At 38.6% G+C, this 19,613-nt stretch overlaps 1 protein-coding gene and 1 long non-coding RNA gene across 6 annotated transcripts in view; both read right to left on the bottom strand.

Annotated features, from left to right (window-relative positions):
- The window catches only part of SPIDR (scaffold protein involved in DNA repair), a 194,718-nt gene that overhangs the window by 149,924 nt on the left and 25,181 nt on the right, over window positions 1-19,613 (bottom strand). The gene's annotated exons all lie outside the window — the stretch shown is intronic.
- On the bottom strand, window positions 13,792-15,318 carry LOC107200249. Its single transcript, XR_001519560.3, has 3 exons — window positions 14,871-15,318; window positions 14,531-14,588; window positions 13,792-13,879 (listed from the first exon to the last, which is right to left on the bottom strand). It is a non-coding gene; the product is annotated as an uncharacterized LOC107200249 (long non-coding RNA).

The raw sequence follows: 19,613 nt of genomic DNA, 5'->3' as shown, positions 1-19,613 counted from the left end.
AGACTGAACCAAAATTGCTGTCTGCTGTGCACGAGGACAGGAAAGAATAGTAGGGGACAGTAAGCTGCTAAAGTGCAAAACGAGCACCAAACAAGATTACTCAACATCAGTTAAGGGACACTGATTTGTACTCTATGGAGTATAGATCCTCCTGCAGTCTTGACATCTGTAGCATTTGAACTGCAAGTGCATCTCTTAAAAGCATTGTTTTAGTAGTTTTGGTGACTTCTTTAGCATTAAGAATTCAATCTATCACTCTTAATATAATCTTATTACCACTGATCTCACTATCAGTCTGTAATCAGAGTAATAGCCAACTTCTAACAGACCAAATAATGCTGAAAAATGTTAACATGGACAACCTGCAAGTGCTTTTCCTGCTTTGTCTAATTTTTTTTTTTCCCATCATGCAAGGACATCTTCATTTTGTCTCGGGGAAAATGACTGGCTGTTAAAGACAATTTGGACAATTTATGCTTACTGTTAGCCAACATTACATTCAAGTGAATTACCATAACCCTTGCTCTCCATTCTCTTAAAAAAAAAAAAGAGGGGAAGGGGGAGACGCCACTTCACGTGTTACATCTTGCAAACTATTCAGGGACAGAACCAGGTCTCCTCTCATGCAACTGCATATTATCCCACGCAGTTGAGCTCTCATCTTGATAAGGATCCTCCAGATGACAGAGACCCAGGCTTTTAAATATAAATACCTGACTCTGATAGGGCATGCAGATAATTACATCATTTTGCACAGAAGCCTCAACATTATGCACTGAAGTTTGGGCACACAGGAAAATTGCAGTCAGCTTATAATACCACTTAAACAGGGTTTAGTTCTTGACACAGAAATAGTTACTTTCATGTTTCCAAGGAACAGATGTTATCCCATTGTTTGATAACCTACTTTCACATTCTTTGTTTATAGTTATCCGCTCAGTTTCATTTATTAAAGTTAGTGGATCCATGCCATGAAACCTCAGTTTTATTGTCTCTGGTTTAGGTGATGCTATGGTAATCACTCCGGGTAAAGCTTGGATGTAACAAGAGGACTCCATTGAAAGGCATGATTAAAAGCCAAATTATTATTTATGAACTAAATCCTAAAGCACCTAGACTAAACACCTGCAGGATTCAGTAGGTACTGTTAAAGGAGGAAATATTTTTTCATCTTCAAGCAACTGTTTTGTTTTAATCCAAGCCTTCAGAGAGAACAAATACTTGCAATGGGAGGTAATATCTTTTACTAGACAAACAGATATAACCGGGAAAGCAGACAAGCATTTAACACTAAGCCCTTCTATAGGTCTCAAAAGTTTGATGCTTTTTTCTCCAAACAGATCATTTGGTCTAAGCAAATTCAATCTTTCCTTAGAAAATTGATTCTCTCTTATCTTCAGCCAATACAGTTATGAACTGTAAAACTATCTTGCGAGCTTTTTAAAGAGTTGTTTCTAAAAAAGAAAATGCTTCTCACAATAACGTCACTGTATAGACAGATCAGGGAGCAGTCAAAGACTTTCAAATCTTTCATATTATGTACTCTCTTTCTTAAAGCAGATGATAACTGCAAGCATGTTATTTTTGAGATAACATTTTGAGAAAGGAAGCAATTCCAGAATAATCAACTAAATGAGGGATTGCACACAGATATTCAGTAAAGTACAAATTATTCACACCGATTTCTTCTCTTTAGCTGATCTGCAGCTTCCTGTGAAAACTCTTAGAAAAGCACTTTCATAAAAAGAAAGAAAAAAGAAAATGAGAGAGAATGGAAAGACAAGTGGCACATTGCTGTCTAACACAAACGCAATACAGACATAATTTCTGCAATAATGCTCAGCACTTAGTGGAAAAATTTTTGTTAACAATATCCACAGGGACACACAAACATCTTGAAACTGAGATTCTGTACTTCCAGCTGCAGCAGTGCCAGCATTCATGGCTACAGCACTGGCAGCTTAAGGAGACACCAGGCTGCTGGGCAGTGCAGCACATTACATTCATTTTCTTCTACTCCCACTCACTCCACATTCTTCTCACTTGACTGTGCTTCCCTTTGCCCCATTTATTGCTTCATCACTCCTGCAGAACTGCCCCCAAAGCCTAAAATAGTGCCTTAATTTCTTCCCTTCTCTTCATTTCCAGCTTCTTCCAACCCTTTCCCTCCTCTCCAGAAGTCCTGCCACAGCCTACCTTTTCTAGATCATTTTGCGGTTTTGCACTGTTAAAACTATTTTAAACAGCAAACATTTCAGGGCAGGAAATGTCTTACCACGTCTGAAATACTGTGTCAGTGATGACTGAATGTGCTTGCACACAGAAGCATCACCTTCATCTAAACTGATTTCTAACATTGATGAGAGCACCTATACGCAGGCTAAAGAAAAGAAGACTGATTTAAGTTGCTTTTCCAAGTAAGCCAAAGAACACCAAACAATAAAACCACTTTGAAAAACACATTAAATGTCCTCAGCTAAAGTGAGTTCTGTTTGGATAAAGAACAAAGAAAATGAACCCCAACACGAAGTTAACAGATTTTCTTTCAGATCATGTGCCTAAACTTTGGAGGAACCAAAGGAAAATAAAGTAACCATCGATTGGGTAAGGCATTGTAATTGAAAATTGTAATGTTGCTGCAAATACACACTTATATAGAGGATCAAAAGTGCTAACTGCCACAACACTGTCTTAAGTTTGACACATTTAGCTGTGCTGATTGTTCACAGTGCATAAAAAGATTTCAAAGCACAGATTTTAAAACTTCTTTGGGATCTAGATTAGAATAAAAATGTGTGTGCTGTAATATAGTGTGCAATATAGTGTGTTACATTAAATTCAGTGACGTGACTGCCATAATATGGATATAACATACATTGCAGGATCCATGGAGACAATCACAGATATTTAAAACTTTTGTAGAAGATAAGCACACATATAAACTTATCAGGAACATACACTTGAAATGTCCCAGTAATCAAATACAATCCTTATATAACTAAACTCAGTGGGTAATTCTCTAAGAATGGGCTAGCAGCTGACATGGAGAACTTGTAAAGAAAGGAGCCGTGAAATACAAACAGCCATAATTTGTATTAAGCATTTCCTTATAAGGATTATAAAGCTTGCATAAAGTAGTATTATTAAGACGAATTACGGTAATTCTTCTCAATTACAGGCAAAGAGAAAAAGAGAGCCTCAGTGCATGTCTGCATAATTCAACATACTTGAAAAAGCAATAGGTGACTGGTTTCCACAGCAGTCACCAATAGCTTTTGGCTTCATGCCTCCACTATCACAAACCAGATTGAGAAATTATGATGGTTCAATTTCACTTCCATTCTTAAAGCAGTGCTTCAGAAGGGGAGGGGGAAAAATAATGGAAAAAGTGTAGTTTTATTTTCTATTCTGTTACACCTATCAATGTGTATTTACACGTGGAAAACACAAAATTTGCATGTGGGATGTGTGGGTCCCCTTTTCTTCTAATATAAGGTAAGCTCAAAGCTGACAAGGCAATGCTAAAGTTAATTCAACATCTCAGAAGAGCATTTAGAAATTTTTCCTTCAAGATGCTATTTAACATATTCTCATTTTACTCTTCCCAAAGTAAAAATGCTTGTGTGATAATTGTCCTTCAGACTGAACTCTGCAGCTAGCAGCATTTTTCAAGTGTTACAAATCTTGAACTTGGAAGTGACCTATTAGCATTCTGATCAAAAACTTGCAATGCTTGAAGCATGAAGCAACTAAAAATACCATGCAAGCTGCAATTTCATGAAATATTTGGGGCCACAAACCCGAGCCCAAAGTTTATACTAAAAGTAAAAAAAAAAAAAAGAATACTTTTCATTAAACAGCAGTTAACTCTCAAACACCAGCAAGCTCTGGCAGCTGTGCTCAGCCTTGAAAATTTGGGATGGGGGAAGCAAGAAAAGCCAAACTGAGAAAGGAAAGGGATAGTGACAGCAGCATTGAAGTATTCAGGCAGTTCTGGGCATCTGGCTGCACCATTTTTAGGAATTGTGTGACAGGCAGCTTTACTGCCTAAATGCAGAAGTGCAAATTTTGGCACCCACTGTATCAATTTTGTGCTTGCCTTACTGGCAACTATTTTAATCAGAAGTTCATAGTCTAGAGAAGAATGCAGCATGCAGTCATATTACTTCAGTAGCAACAAGTGGTCATCAGGGTCTATGGTAACTAAAACACTGCATCATTTTGTATCTCCATCTCCCAGTCACCAAAGAGGTACCATGCACAGAGTAAACTAAATTGCTGCCTGGCTGATCTGCATTCCCCAGCTCACAACAACAGTAATTTCATTTTGGTCAGAAAAATGGGCAAGACATTGCAGCAGACGTGGATTGAATAAAAACAATAATAATAATGATGACTAATAATAATAATAATAAAAAAATAATCTGTCTTTTGAAATTTCAATCTCACATGTGTCTAAGGTCTTTCTTCAGGGTACAAAATACAACAGAACTGCAGTGGAGCAAGACCTTGCTTTCTATTTGCCAAAAGTCTGATCAGTGTATCTATATTGATATTTTAATGATTTAGACTACAACTCACACAGTATTTTCCTTTCAGTGCTAGGACAGTAACTGCACAAATCTATCAATGTATTATAACTCTTCTCAAATATGGAGAGCCAAAGTTATAGCATGTGTCTAGATATCAGAGCAAAGGTAGGTATCACATTGTGTTCTATAGTTATCAATTCATTGAAAGCAAGCTACACACTAATTATATTACTAGAATAAAGCAAAAAAATTAGTCAAAAAATCAGAATAAGAACAAACACAGCTGTGTCATATATATGGTGCAAGATTACTTAGCCTAGGCATAAAGGGGAATATATTTTCAGGATTCAGACAAGCATTTGAATATTCTTGGAGAAAAGATTCCTTCTCAGTTTTACACTCATGTCAAAATCATGTGAAAATACAATCACAAGTGCATCAATTAAACCCTTGATATTGAAAATGCTGACTTAGAGTTTTCCACAACTACTACAATTCAGACCATTAATGTAACTTCAGCACATACCAAGACTTCAGGATAAAAAATCCTATTGACATGTTTATTGACACCTGCTACAGCCAAATTTACACTTGGAAACCTAAGACATGTTAAATGCATTTTCCCTCCAAACTGCCAAAAGCCAACAAATTCTGTTATGGACCAATCACTCAGAAGGGAGGAAGAACTGAGTTTCCAGATCAAAAGTTGACCATTTGTGTAAATTTTCAAGAGTAGCATCAAATAAGAAATTTTATTTTTTTAATTTTACTATTAATAAAAGTCCTTCAAAATTGCATCACTACAGCCAAGTAGAAGTAGTATTGTTCCTGGAATGCACTTATTGAAGGAACAGAAAGCCTACCTTATGTTAAATAGCAAAACTGTACAATTACATTTAGACTACCTAACGAGACAACCACTTCTTAAGGAGAAAGCACTTAAGGAATTGAAAATTGAATTTAACAAGTCACCCACACTCTCCAAAACCACAGTGGAAAAAAACCCACATATATGCACGTACCTCACTACATCCTACACAAAAGCATTTACATTTGTTTGTTTATATTTAAATAAGCCTGTCATTTACCATTTAGGAAATGTCATAGACCTTTCTCCTCAGTTTTAGGATTCTCTTTGTGTACTTCTATGCACCTAATGTTAATTTGTTAGCTTATTCTGCCTAAGAAGTAGTCTGCCTATAAACAGGTTCCTTAATTCACTCTACTTTTTGCAGAAAAGAAACTTCAGTTATCTTCACTAACTTCTTCTATGTAAGGCTGTAATAATAGAAGATAAATTTACTAAACAGGAAAGGAAACATGACCATATGTCGAAAGCAGATGCATGCACCTACATACCCACTTCTCCTTGCCCTAGAACTGAACTCTACATCAATTCACAGCCCACTCCACACAGATACATCCTCTAGAAATTTATTCCAAATATATAAAAAATATTTGCAGGACTTTCATGACAGCTATCTTTACATCTGAAGGATTACAGAAACATATTGCACAAAAATAGGGAGCAAAAGTAGCAGTGCTTTCTTATACTCAAAATCTCAAAACTTAAGGTCAGCATCACAATTGGTTCTGTGGTTTCAAGTAATATATACTGACAAACTAGAATTTGGACAACATTAAAGCAATAAGTTATTCATATTCTGAACAGCAAGTATAGTAGTCCAGGAAAAAATAGGCAGAGATCAGAAAAGCTTCTCTATTTCATTTGACAACCATTTAAAAAGCATAGTGTAGGGAGAGGATCCAGAAAGCATATAAATCAGGTTTGCTCTGATAGCAACACCACTGGATTTATGTTCACGGGTTTTCTAGCTCTTATACTACTGCCACATATCATGGCCAAGACTCTAAGGACTGGGTGCACAAATGTGGCCTGTGAACACAAGCCTGCCACAAAGAAGCACAGAGGATTTTTTTTATACTTTACAGTATAAAAACCAGTTAGGTATTTCTTACACTTTAGAGCAGTTTGACAGGCAACATATAAAACCACATTGGTGGAAGCAGAGGAAGTAATTTTCTGTAGATGGCATCCACCACCGTAAGACTTTGCTTGTGACTGATGAAATAAAATTAAACCAGAAGATTTCCAGGGAGAGAATACAACTCAGAATTTATTAAAAAAAAAAACAACCCAAACCAAAAAAAACAAAAAGCTTTTGGGAGAAATCTGGGGAATTCCCTGTTTCAGACACAGAAGAGGAAACAATAGCTGTAATAGAAAGCCAAGGATCTACTTTAAAAAGCAGATGACGTTTATGAAGTACTGCCTGAACTGGTGAACCTTCACAATAAAATGTCATCATCTAGTGGTGTGGTGTAAATGCAGGACTGAGTCAGAAAGCCTGACGTTTAAGACACTCAATCTAGCATCTCCTGGGGTTTGGGGACACGTTCTTTAAGACAAATTTTCCACAAGTGAGTCTCAATTGTATCTGGTAACTTTGTTCTGAAATATATTTTGCACAGGTGCTAGACACCGACACCCATATAAAAACACTGAGCACTGTTAGTGTCCAGGGGTGAGGGAAGCAGAACTGCAAAGCATTTATATTTAAAATTAGTGTAAGGACACCTTCAAATTAAAGGCCCTTTGAAAGTCCTCACTTAATTGATTAACTCTTCAAAACAGCAGACTGGTAATCACTTGGATAACTTCAGGGAGATGACAATCAAAAGAAAACATTAAAAATGTTCTATGCATGCAAATACATAAGATTATCTTCAGCTATAAAAGCTAATACTCAGGCTCCAAGAGCAGTTTTGATAGCATTTAGACATCAAAGTCCAAGAGGTCAGTCCTTTTGGACATGACCAGATGCACTGCACCTCTGCAGACTTGTGGTTTATGTCACATAAAAGCCTGTGTGTACAAAGTTGGTACTTCTGCACTTAAGCCTGTTTAGGGACTTGATTCAGTGTCAGCTTATGCTCTGCAGGGATTTCTACTCACAGCATGCTGTACATGGATTACTTGCATTGAAAAGTACATCCACAACAGCAAACACAGCTCTTCTCTAACACTCCAGGCATTTCAGCCTAAGCAACGGAGAAGTCTGAACTCCAACAAGACAATCTCTATATTAAGAGAATTTAAATCCCTTCCTCTCAGTAAAGGTCTCAACCCACCATACAAAGCAATAAGAAGATAATTTCTACCCCTCCCTCGAAGGCTGTACCACTGCAGAAAAAAACCCCACAAGATTCAAAGGATCTTGAAGAGCCTTCAGTCCCTGCTCCACATCAAACAGGCATTAGATAAAGTACAGGAACACCAGGGAGCTTAAGTGTTCCTTGGTCAGAAAGACAGTAGCTGGGAATCCTGGTATTTAGTACTTAAGCTCATCTGTTCATTGTATATAGAACACAGGCATCTAAATCTAAGTTTAACGGCTATTTTGCAGGCCAGCACTTAGATTCCTGTAGCTCTGGCATGATGATGGGCTGCACTGCAGAAATCAGCCCATTTCTGCATCTGCCTCCAAACACGCTGCAGCATTTTTTGGAAATCCACTCAACTCCTAGATCTCCCCAAAGCCAATGCTGATCACAGCAAAAACGTGACAATTCAGTCCTCTTGAGCTGCCTAACCAGGTTTCAATTACCACAGCCTGGAATTTTACAATGACACTGCACGATCAAGCACAATTTAATCGTATTTTCATTTGTTTGTTAGATGAGCTCCTATCCACTTCTGTACTTCCTCAATTCAGACAGTGCAGAAATTCAAGCTGTGAAGACAACGCCGGATTTTGCAATGCCTTCAGGACTTCAAAAAAATACTTCAAGTACATCAAAGTGGTCAGATAAGTTAGTACTCAATAGGAAGTTGTTTCTCGAAAGGAAATTGCAAATTTCAGTCAAAGAGGAAGATGGAGAGTTAGAATTAACTAACTGTTCCAAAAACTTTGGAAAGCAGGAAGGGTTTGGGAAGGTTGCATAAAGAAATTGCATGCAACCACATAAACAAGCTCAATTTAGGACTATATAAGTATCTTAAGAATATGTCTCCAAGCAAAAAAAAAAAAAACCAACAAAAGAGCAACAAACACTTGGAACTTTCTAGCATTCAAATACCTTGTTTTCACTGAAGATCAGGGATTATGTCATATTCATCCAGCAACAAAGCAGCTGGTATTCTTATTTGGCCAGTTAATCCTTTCAGCTTAACCAATGCTAATACCCAGTGTCCACATTGCGGGCATCTGACCGCAAGCACAGACAGGGCAATGGGCTGGATGGGTTTATTATCTGTCCTATGTAGCCATTCTTACATCTTTCCTATGCAGCTTGCAATGCTCCTCTGCAGCTAGGGAGAGAGGCATCCTTGCAGGATCATTTAGTAAAAGAGATAGTATTGGCACTGAACAAAGACTATGTTCTTTACCTGCTCAGCAAAAGACACTTTGCCCTTTTTGCCCTAAAACACCCACTTCAAACTGTAACTCTACATATATACAGTGCTGCCAAAATCTTTCCATTTACCTTGTTACTGTACCTGAATGTAACTGGGAATGTGCCCAGTTCACAGACAGTTTTGCTGTAATACCGTGATAGTATGGGCTTGGCACGATTACATCACACACATTATCTTGGCAGCCAGGCAGCAGCAGCTCCACCAACTGAGCTCAAGGCCAAGCCATCAACAGTTGTGCTGAATGAGTTGTCTGCACATTTTTACAAAGGCTCTCTCATTTCTTATGTCTGCTTTAATTTGTTGCCCTTATCTTAGTGTTGTACCAACATCCCTATGCAATATTAATGTATACCCAGTAAGCTGTGAGAAAACATGCAGTAACAGGCAACAAGCCCTAGCCTTGTCATGATCCCTTTTGCAAACATGATGCTCAGAATTTTTCACTCATGGTCAAGTAAAACAGACTGCATCATTAAGACTAAGCACTCTGCCAGGTGCATGTGTGTGTCTTGGAGCCACAGGTCTGCTCACTTCTGAACTCTGGGCCTTTCCATGTGAGATCACAGCTCAACCCTAAGCTCTTTTTAACCTTCTTCATTAGCATTCTTAGCCATTTTCAAGTCTTCTCCCAACAATATTTAACATTTTAGCCTGAAACTAGCTTATATTAGTTTCAAAAATGCCAACAAAAATAAACCATGTATGCCACCTTGTACAATCCATGCACCTGGCTGCATTTCACAGAACGGCGTTTCTGGTTGTATCCCTTCATTATGTGGCATCTGCCCCTCCTTTCCTCCTCTATTCTTCCTCTTTACATTAAAAAAACCCCAAAACAACAAAAAAACAAACAACCAAAACCATATCAGGCAAAACATGAAACACAACTGAAGCAAATATTGGAAGCAACTGTATTGCAAATAGAGCAAAAGATTTCTTTTAAAAATGGCTGCTAGTATAATTAAGATCTGCAAGAAATAGCACTTATTGGGCTTTATTAAAGTCACAGAATTAACACCAGAGGTGAAATGCATGAACTAAAAAACTGATATGTTAGTGGTGGCAGTACATTTTCTTATATTAAGGATGACTCCCAATATACCAGATATTAGAGACCAGCATTTAGCTTGAACACTCAGCAGCCCTGCTGTGTCTTTGAAGAGCTGTGAGGACAAGGACACCTCGCTCATTGTTCAAAGATAGGCTTTCTGGAGGCCATGCCTCTGAACTGTGCATTGAACCACTTGCTTCCCACACCATCAGTAACTTCAGCAGCCCAGAGAGACTAAAAACTGCTCCCCACATCATCAGAGCCACATTCACTTTCAAATGCAATACAACAGTAGAAGAAATCCATTGAATGGTGGCAAAATGATTAGAGGCAGTAAGAAGAGACACACAATAGTGTCATTGCAGATTCAGAATCAGAAAAAGGAATCTTCAGTAACATGCTTCTCTTTCCTGTCCTCACAACCACCCCCAGAAGCAAATCACATAGCCATGTACACTCCTGCACAGTGGCTTTAATATGCTGAGTGATTAAAGGTGACGATGATGACTATGTGCCATACTATGCATCTTTAGAGGGTTTTCAGTTCAACACTGAGGGGCCAAATGGGGCTACTGTGTATCTAAAATAGTTTAGTCTGATTAAAGGTGTAATTATATAGTTAGTCATAATAGCTGCCATACTTTAGAAGAAACCCACCTCTCCTTCAGGGGAAGGGAAGGAAATTATGCTACTTTATTCATTCAAACACACTCTCAGTTAAATTCAAATACAGTATGTGGACTAGATAAATACAGTGACACACAGCCACAAACACTTAGTAATCCAAGATAGAACAAGGAGATGAATCTCAACCTATAATCTTCGCAAAGGGAAACTAAATCTTATGATTAAGAGTTCTGTCATATCTGTGCAGGTATCAGTGGAGGCTGCGTGTTTTCTTCTCAGCTGTCATAAGAAATTCATGCTGGTTTTAGGGCCTAAATATGAGCAAAGACATTGTAAACACAGGGTCTGACACAGAGCTTAAGAGATTTATGTGTTTACACAGTTAGCACGCAGCTTCTATGGATATCCACATAGCAGATTTGCTCTATTATTGTTACTCTCAGCAAATCATCATTGCAGGTTTGCAGGAACAAGATTTTTGTCTAGAATGGGTTTCCTTGGCTTAGGTCACCTTTCTCAGAGAAGAAGGTGATCTCAAAGAGCCTCTGCTATTCTAGTATAAAACAGGGTGGGGGAAGGTAATTTCTGTATACAGTTATACCTTTTGAACTAATGAACCTGGTTACACAGGAGAGAGGATGAAAAAGGAATGCACAATAGACAAGCTTTGCATTTTCACCTTTTTTTTTTTTTTTAATGACACTCCAAGTCCAAATTTAACACCACTGAAGCCATTTAGAGAACCTTGCCCAGTGACTACTACCTTGAGATCCTCCATGAGATTCAATTTCCCAAGGGGACAGTCACAACCCAGACCTAGTTCACTTTGACACGAAGGAGGGATGGCATGGTCTACAAAACATTCTAATCCACAGCAGTCCCAGTCCCCAAATCAAATGACAGAACCAGGCTGGATAAAACACACCAATTTCCCATCTCAAGGGAAAAATACAGGGGAAGGGTGAGAGATACAGTAAAATAAATTTGTCATGCTTGCCAATCAAGTTTCCAGCTATCTACATGGACACTTGTACACTCTCTGAAAAAGCTTCCTCTGGAATAAGATACTTAGAGGATTTGGCGTGCACTGAACAAATCTATTGAGTTTCACTGGTTAACTTTCCTCCTCTCCCTCACTTTTATTTATTCAGCACTAGTGTTAGAATTTTGAAATATTCTATATTTCAACAACTGAATATACATTCCCCACACTAATCATTTGATGAAAGAGAAGGCTGACCAGGACACAGCTGAGGCATCACATTCCACATAATTTGTTAAATAACACAAAGATAAATCATCTTTATATGTGCACAGTTTTTAATCAGCATCCTTTGCCCAACATAGCTCAGCGGTCAAGTTCCAGGAACAATTTTGAGTCCTGTAGTCTCATTTTTTTCCAAGCATTCTCTCAAATGATCCTGTAGTTACATCACTGCATCTCCCTTGAGCTAGATTTCCCTTTTACATGCTATCTGCTATTCTTCAAGTTTTTACACACTTGATAAGGGAGCAGAAAAGATAACTGAAAATACACAAGAAAACATTATCTTGCATCAATGGAACTATACAAGAAAAAAAGCCAACAGACTAAGACACACTTAAAGCAATAAAATTACAAAACATCGCATACAATAGTTTTATGGGAAAGAAGGATGAGAAAATATTCTTTTCCAGATTTCACACCATTTTCTTCCCCCACACACACCCAAATTGGGTGAGGTAGGAAGCAAGAGAGTTTCTTGTTTCTTTTAATTTTGCCCTGAAATGTACTTTAAGTAATTGCAAGTGAGTGACACCTAGTGATGAACACAAATCTGATCATCCTCCACTCTCCCACACAGAGAAGATAAGCCAGCAAGCACCAACAGGTAACTCAGGAGTGGGTGTTGAATCATGGGAACCTGACACTACTATGTTTCTCTCCCTTAAAAGCCAACTATCAAGTGAGCCAAGACCTGGAAACTTGGTGCACAGCTCAAAAGAATAAAACTAAAATGGCTAATCTGTCCAAACGAGAGATGGTGAAAACAGATCTAAATCATGACCTGCAAATTCACTTCTCTACTCTCTTTAAAACCAATCAGCTTTCTCTGGAAACACCAAGTTTTCCCAGAGATCTCATTCTTAATTAAAAATATATATCCCAGAAGCAAACAGGAAGAATGGGTTTCTCATTAAATACTAAAATATCAACAGCTGTCTTAGAGACCAGTTAGTGATGTCTCTAGTGTTACAAATGCTGTCCTGCTGTAAGGATGTTAGAAGCTTGTCAAAGACTCTTATTTTGCCAGTAGTTCCAAAATTATTGCTCACAGAGCAGTTACTGGAAGTGAAGGGGAGGGGATCTAGTGTGATTTCTGGTAGGGTTACAGGAAGGAAAAGTATGCTGCTATGCAAAGTAGCAACAACACAGTCCCCTGAAAGGGAAGCTGGAATAAAGAGACTGAGAAATCTGGTCTGATTTTTTAACACCATGACATGAGATAATCCTGTACATGGAAAGCTCACCCCGACCAAGAGATTTCTTTGCTTAATGCATTTTTAAGAGCAAGTCCAAAGTTCGAGAGCTAAGAGAACAAAATACAAAATCCTGTAGGAAAGGGAAGTGATTAATCTAGCACAGCCATTGCTGCTTTTACACACTTTTTTGTGCCTTTCCATCTATTTCTGTCATGAACAGGATTGTCACTGGAAACTCAGGGGTAGCTCCTGCTTTAAAGACACAAAGTCTTTACATCATGATTAAAAGCCATCCAAGGACAGGAGAAGAAAAAAAAAAAAAAAAAAAAGAAGTAATAAAAATCAGTGAGCAGAGGAACACATGCTCCAACTTGCAGACCTTGTTCTGCTCAGTAAACCCATGGCCATCTCCTTTTCTCTTCTCACAGAATCACGCACGGTCAGGCTATTTTATTTTTTTAATTTTTTTTCTTTTTTTTCTTTTTTTTTTTTTTTGTTGTTAATCCATCTGCAAACATTACGGAAAATCCAAAAGCCTGTAAAATTTAAAGCCCTGAAATCCCAAGCTCTCCGGAAAACTAACGCAAGAGAGCCATCTACCATGCGAAGGCAGGACTGTCGGGGCTGGGGCAGCAAGGGCCGCCGCTGAAACTTATTTGAATGAACTTGACCCAGGTTGGCGGGTGGCCAGCGCCCGACGTCACCCCGTGACTTAACAGAACACAGTGTTCTTGGCACCCACACAAGTATGTGTTGAAATCCATGCTGGAGAGGGAGAGGAAAAAAAAAAAAAAAAAAAGTCAGTGCATGTTTCAAATTAATAAAGGAAAATGATAATGAAAAGGTAATAAAACACGAAGGCAGCATTAGAAGTTTTTAAATTTATCTGCTACATTTTCCCCCGATTCATTAGTTTATTACTGGTGCTCCCTTCTGTACCAGAGGCTCGGCATACGGGTAGTTCTCCCCAGGACGAGCCCTTCCCTGTCCAAATCCCGTCCCACGCGCTCTCCCTCTCACCTCTATCTGTGCCCTACCTGGAAAATTCCAGTGCAGCGCTCAGCCAGGCAGCGAGGGCAGACAGCAGCTGCGTTGCCAGGGCTGCCCCTGACTCACCCCCCTCACCCAGCCCTCACCCAGAGGCAGCACAGCATGCACCCCAAGCCTACAGGGGATGATCGGTGACACAGTTATGCCACTCACCCATGGACTGTGCTAACACCTTGTCATGAGATGACAAGCACACAAGCAGAAGGAGGACAGGCAAAATAAACTTAAAGAATCATGGACTCTGTGTGCTTCCTCCACACACCATATTGCTATTACTTCCCTTTTCTGCATTTCCTCCCTCCCAGACTACCCCTCCTTCTCTCCAAAGCCAGGCCTCAAGTCCTTTTTCTTCTTCTTGCCGGTCACCTCTTATTTCACTGACGCTCTATTCTCCTCTTCAGTGACTGATCAAGACATTTGACACCTGTTGGTGCAGGATCAAAATCAGCTCACATACACCTGCTGAGGAGAGTCTCCACAGTCACCCCTTCAGGCCCTGTACCTGCCACCAGCAAACACACCCCAGCATCCTGATGGAACAAGCCTCCAGTAATGCTTTACAGCCAGGCCATCACCCATAACAACAGGAACACAGATCCAATTTCATCCTCTTTACCTTCTGCACACACACCCTCAGCCTAGCATCCAGTCCATACCATTAGAGGAGCACATAAGGAGATGATGGCAAGACAAAATTTCTCCCTACCTTTACAGCCCCTGCTGCTTCCACCATTTCAGTGCTGAAACCTGAAAAGCTGCATCAGTTAATATCTTATCCAGTGTTCCACTACCCTTCATCCATCAGCTGAGAGACGACAACATTTTTGTCTAGTTATAGATTCTCTAAAAGGACATGCATCTAGCAGACAATCCACATCTCTGGCCAGTCCTTCCAACATCCTGAGCCCATGTTGTATGTGAAAGTTACACTGATTATTTTCCACCTTGACTATTACACACTTAAAACTATAGAAATAAACCATCTGCTAACCAGAGAGACAGTAAAAGTTGCATAGGAAGCAATTAGACCCTTTCTGGAGTCCCTGGTCAGTATCACTGGTCATGTTTCAAAATGCCTTTTCTTCCATCCAGAACTCTGATTATGCCTTTCAAATTAAAATGGTATTAGGTTCAATACTCTAACAGTAGGGAAAAGTACTCTGCTTTATCTCCCCAAGCGTGAAAAAAATTCATGAAGACCCCAAGTGTTTATGTTTTGTGTATATAATTTTCTGACGCTCAAAATGCCATTTTCTGAGTAACTTCATCCTAAAATAAAAAAACAGTCTAGAGAGATAAAAAAAATATAATTCTTACACCATATTCTTTTGCCTTGTAGTGGGATATATCAAGAGCATATTCACATGTGGAAAAAACCACAAATGCTAATCAGGACAAAGCAGAGAATGGAACTCCTTAAAAATGAGTAATTTAAAAGCTCCCTATAAACAATCTACAATCTTTTGACACAACCATGTATAAGTGAAAATTTTCATGGAGCAGGAGAAAAATCAGTGGACTCAGTTTCTAATGGTGTCTTTTTATGGTCAGACTCCAGATCCAAGAAGGCACAAGTAGCAGAGAAAGTGAATTCAGAGTTTGGCAAGTTACAGGAAGAAACAGCATTCAAGTAAGAAATACAAAGATTGCTGATGACAAAAATGACAGGGAATTCAAACGACACACAAATTTCCAGTGACATGCTTTGACTCGATAGTTATCTTTAAGAATCCCTATGGAAGGAGCAGTTCATATTTATTTAAAAAAGATGTGCTGGCATTCACACTGTATATTTCTAATGTCAAAGAAGCTGCCTGCCCATTCCCCTCCAAACACAGTCAGAAACACTACTCCTGCCACAGGGATGGGGAGCAGATTTTCACAGACAAGGGAAGCTCTTTGGTAGTCTCATGTTTACAAAGGAGTTGACTGGGTTGTCAAGGAGGAAAAAGCCCTGCAGCAATCCTCATACTACATTGCTTTGAATACACACAATTAAATTTGTCACAAAATTACAGCTGAGTCTTCCGTGAAACTTTGAAAGCCTGCCCCAGTACCCTCGCCTCTCTCCTAATTGGGTTTGGCAATGAGCATCAAGATACTGTTAAGTCTGAAAGTTTGCTCGAGAACCAGATCCACAGGTTAGAGAAGTTTTCTCGAGCCACTCCCAGCTGGCTAGTGGGCAAACCACAGAGAGACTGCCAGAGCCTCCAAGGAGGGCAAAGTTGAGGGCAGGATGTGACACACTTACCGCAATCACGCAGGCTACTTGTCTTCCTAACACCCAGTGTGGTTCGCAGCCTCTAAGTAAATGAACAGGACTGTTCGCTCAGAAAAGAGTGAGATTAATTTTTTATTGTGTTATTAAAGTGTGTATTCAAAAAAATTGTTTGTTTTTACACCCTTCAAATCTGTGAATGGGATATGAAAAAAAATAAAATTAGTTGGGATCTCTAATAACTAAAAGATAAAGCAACAAGTCCTCGTGTTTTGTAGCTGACCACAAAAGCCAGCAAAGCCATCCATTGCCCCTCTCTCTCCCCTAAACCACCTCATCTCCCTGGAACATAAAACTGTGTTGTATTTTCATTTGCAGTTCAGGGAATCTCAAGTGATTGCATGCAATTAGCTGCACCAGAACCAAAATCAGAGTAACACATTCCCTGACTTTAGTATATACTGTTTGAATTAAAACTTTCCACTGAAGCATGTTATGTTTCCATTTAACAGACAAAATAAAACCCCACCTATCCACAAGTTTAATAGTAAAATCCCATTTTCACAGCACAGCTGACTCCTAAGCCATCTCTAACCATGTTAAACTATGTACATGTGAAAGCAACCACAACAGCACACAACTTCAGCTAGTTACATACCCTCCAGGTAAGGAAAAAAATGCAGGCAAAAGGGATACTTTTATTTTCTTAAATACAACACTGTCATTTTAAATGAAGGACAATTTTATCAGATTGGTCATCCTCCTTAAAAACAAGGGTAAACAAGACTCAGATACTGAAAAGGTACAGAAATATCATGTAGTTCCGTTATCGTGCCAAGTTACTGATTTGAGAATTGGGTCATTTGCTAATAAAGTGAAGAGCACTTATTATCTGTAATGTTGCAGAACCTGACAATCTAACACGTTTGCCTACTTTCTCCTCACCCCTTTTTAAACATAGTTAAAATACCCATTTGGAGGGTCAGAGAAAAGAATCTAGGACATATCCATAACAAGAGTGAGTTGTTAAGTGCAGAAGCAACACAAAAACATGACTTCAGAGCAGCAGGAAGTGCGGCAGCACATGACAGATACAATCAAATTCATAGGTGAGTAAACCCAGGATAATGCCACAATTAGGCTGGTGTTGCATTTCAGCTTCTGCAACATTTAAACTTGAAGCATTTTATTTCTATTGCTTTTTCACAACATCCGATCTGTCAGTCCTCACAACACTTTGGTCTAGAAATTACTTATTACCAGATGAAATGCACTGGAAATGAGTGAAAGGAAAAAATGTCAAGCTACCTACAGGGCAACACAACAGGATTTATATGATCTGTGGTTACAATAAATATAGACAGAGGCAAACAAATTGCACCTGACTGTGCATACAAAACTCGAGACCTTTCTATTTATTAAATAGAAGTTATTACTGTTTGCAGGAAAGGAGGTGATGCTCCTTGCCAGCTACATATGGCAACATATTTCTAGATGCTTGTTTTTATTTTTACCAATTACAGCTTCAGGTTGATGTGTGTATGTGTGTTTTCTTTTTCAAAAGCTAGTGCAGGTTGAGGTATTTTTCTAAAAACAAACACACACACCTGTAGTAGTGACCGCATTTTAACCACAGAAACAATGTGATACAACCCATCAGGCTTCTGGATTCTACAGAGTTTCACAATGTTAAAACAGATTTGTACTCATGTCTTACTTAAATAAAATGCCAAATTGGTGTCTTCAGTCCTAATTTCATTCTTATGTATTGTTATTTCTTTATGTCCATAATTATCATCTCCTTCACTTTAATCTTATGTTTCTGATTCGTTATGGACTAGTTTGCCTTAGTTTGTCCTCTGTGTGGAGTTTCAGAGTTTTTAACAAGTATTGATTTTCCACAGTACAGTTTCCTTTCTTTCTAACACTAAATAGTTAAGCTCATAAAACCAAACAAAAGAATTTCTTTGCAACTTTTTCCAGCATTTTTTGTTTAGATTTCTATGCATGCAATTAATCTGGTTTCACATAGCAGAAATTAAAACACTATTCTTGCTAGAAACTGCAGAGACTAGGACTAATGCTTGCCAGAGAGACTGGGACTAACACCTGCCAGAGAGACTGAGGCACCAGGTACAAAGTTTCAGTTTCACTAAACAGAAATAGCCAATCAGATTTGCTGCTCATTTTAGATGCAAGCAGAAATCCAGGGCTTCCTTTTGCTTTAATCCCGTCCACACCGGCATAATGCCACGTAAGATAACATGTTAACAAGGCTCTGGAAGCTGAGGACTTAAACATGCAATAAAGCAGCAATTTAAAAATTGTGGAGATGAAGAAAACCAAGTGAGAACAGCAAGAACAAGTCAGGCCAGAGACATTTTGAACTCAGCACCCTATTTGGGACAGTGGCCCATGTGAGGTGCAAAAAGCAAAGAAGCACAAAGCAAGTGAATGCTTCTTTTCTGATACACTCCTAAGGAGTGAGGTTTCCTGAGGGAGCATCATTTGACTTATCTATAAAAAAAAATAATTTATTTTAGTTAATAAAGTTAACTAAATTATTAACAAAGTTAATAATTATAATTGTAATTAGAATTTTCTCCAGAAAAAAAATCCAATCACTTTTAAACGGAACTCTCCAGAATTCTGGTATTACTGTAGAATTTCTTATATTCTAATTAATGTTTTTAATGTCAGCAAAGAAAGCCACTGGAAGGCACCACAGGTGGGTCACCAGCCATAGATTTCTGATTAAGTCATTGTGGTTTACTATTGCTACAACATCTAAAGAAATCTCAGAAAAGATAATGAGTATTATGCTGAGAACTGTACCAAAATGTACGAGAAGTGACAATGGATTTGTGGCAGATAACGAGCCTAAGCAATGAAGTGCATTTTTAAAGAGTCACAGTGCTGATCAAAAAAAATACATTGCAATATATTTTTCTTGCAGTTTAACCTTACAATACTACCAACAGTCAGGAATCTCCTTCAGAACATTTCATTCATTCATTCCAGTTCATTCCAGATCAGGAAAACACAAGCATCTTTCTTCTTTTCATAGAGAGACAGTGCTGCTAATAAGCAGATGGAGAATTTTTACAATTACTGGCTGCAAGTCTTATAAAAATTAAATCCATTTGCTGTTCTTCCATTTAAAAAGCATGGTAACAAAGCAACAGAAATTAGCATTCAGTGGTCTCTTAAATCATCCCTCCCTGCTCAAAA

Source organism: Parus major, chromosome 2 (genome assembly GCF_001522545.3).
Source record: "Parus major isolate Abel chromosome 2, Parus_major1.1, whole genome shotgun sequence".
Lineage (NCBI taxonomy): Eukaryota > Metazoa > Chordata > Aves > Passeriformes > Paridae > Parus > Parus major.
This window is presented reverse-complemented; position numbering and strand designations above follow the sequence as displayed.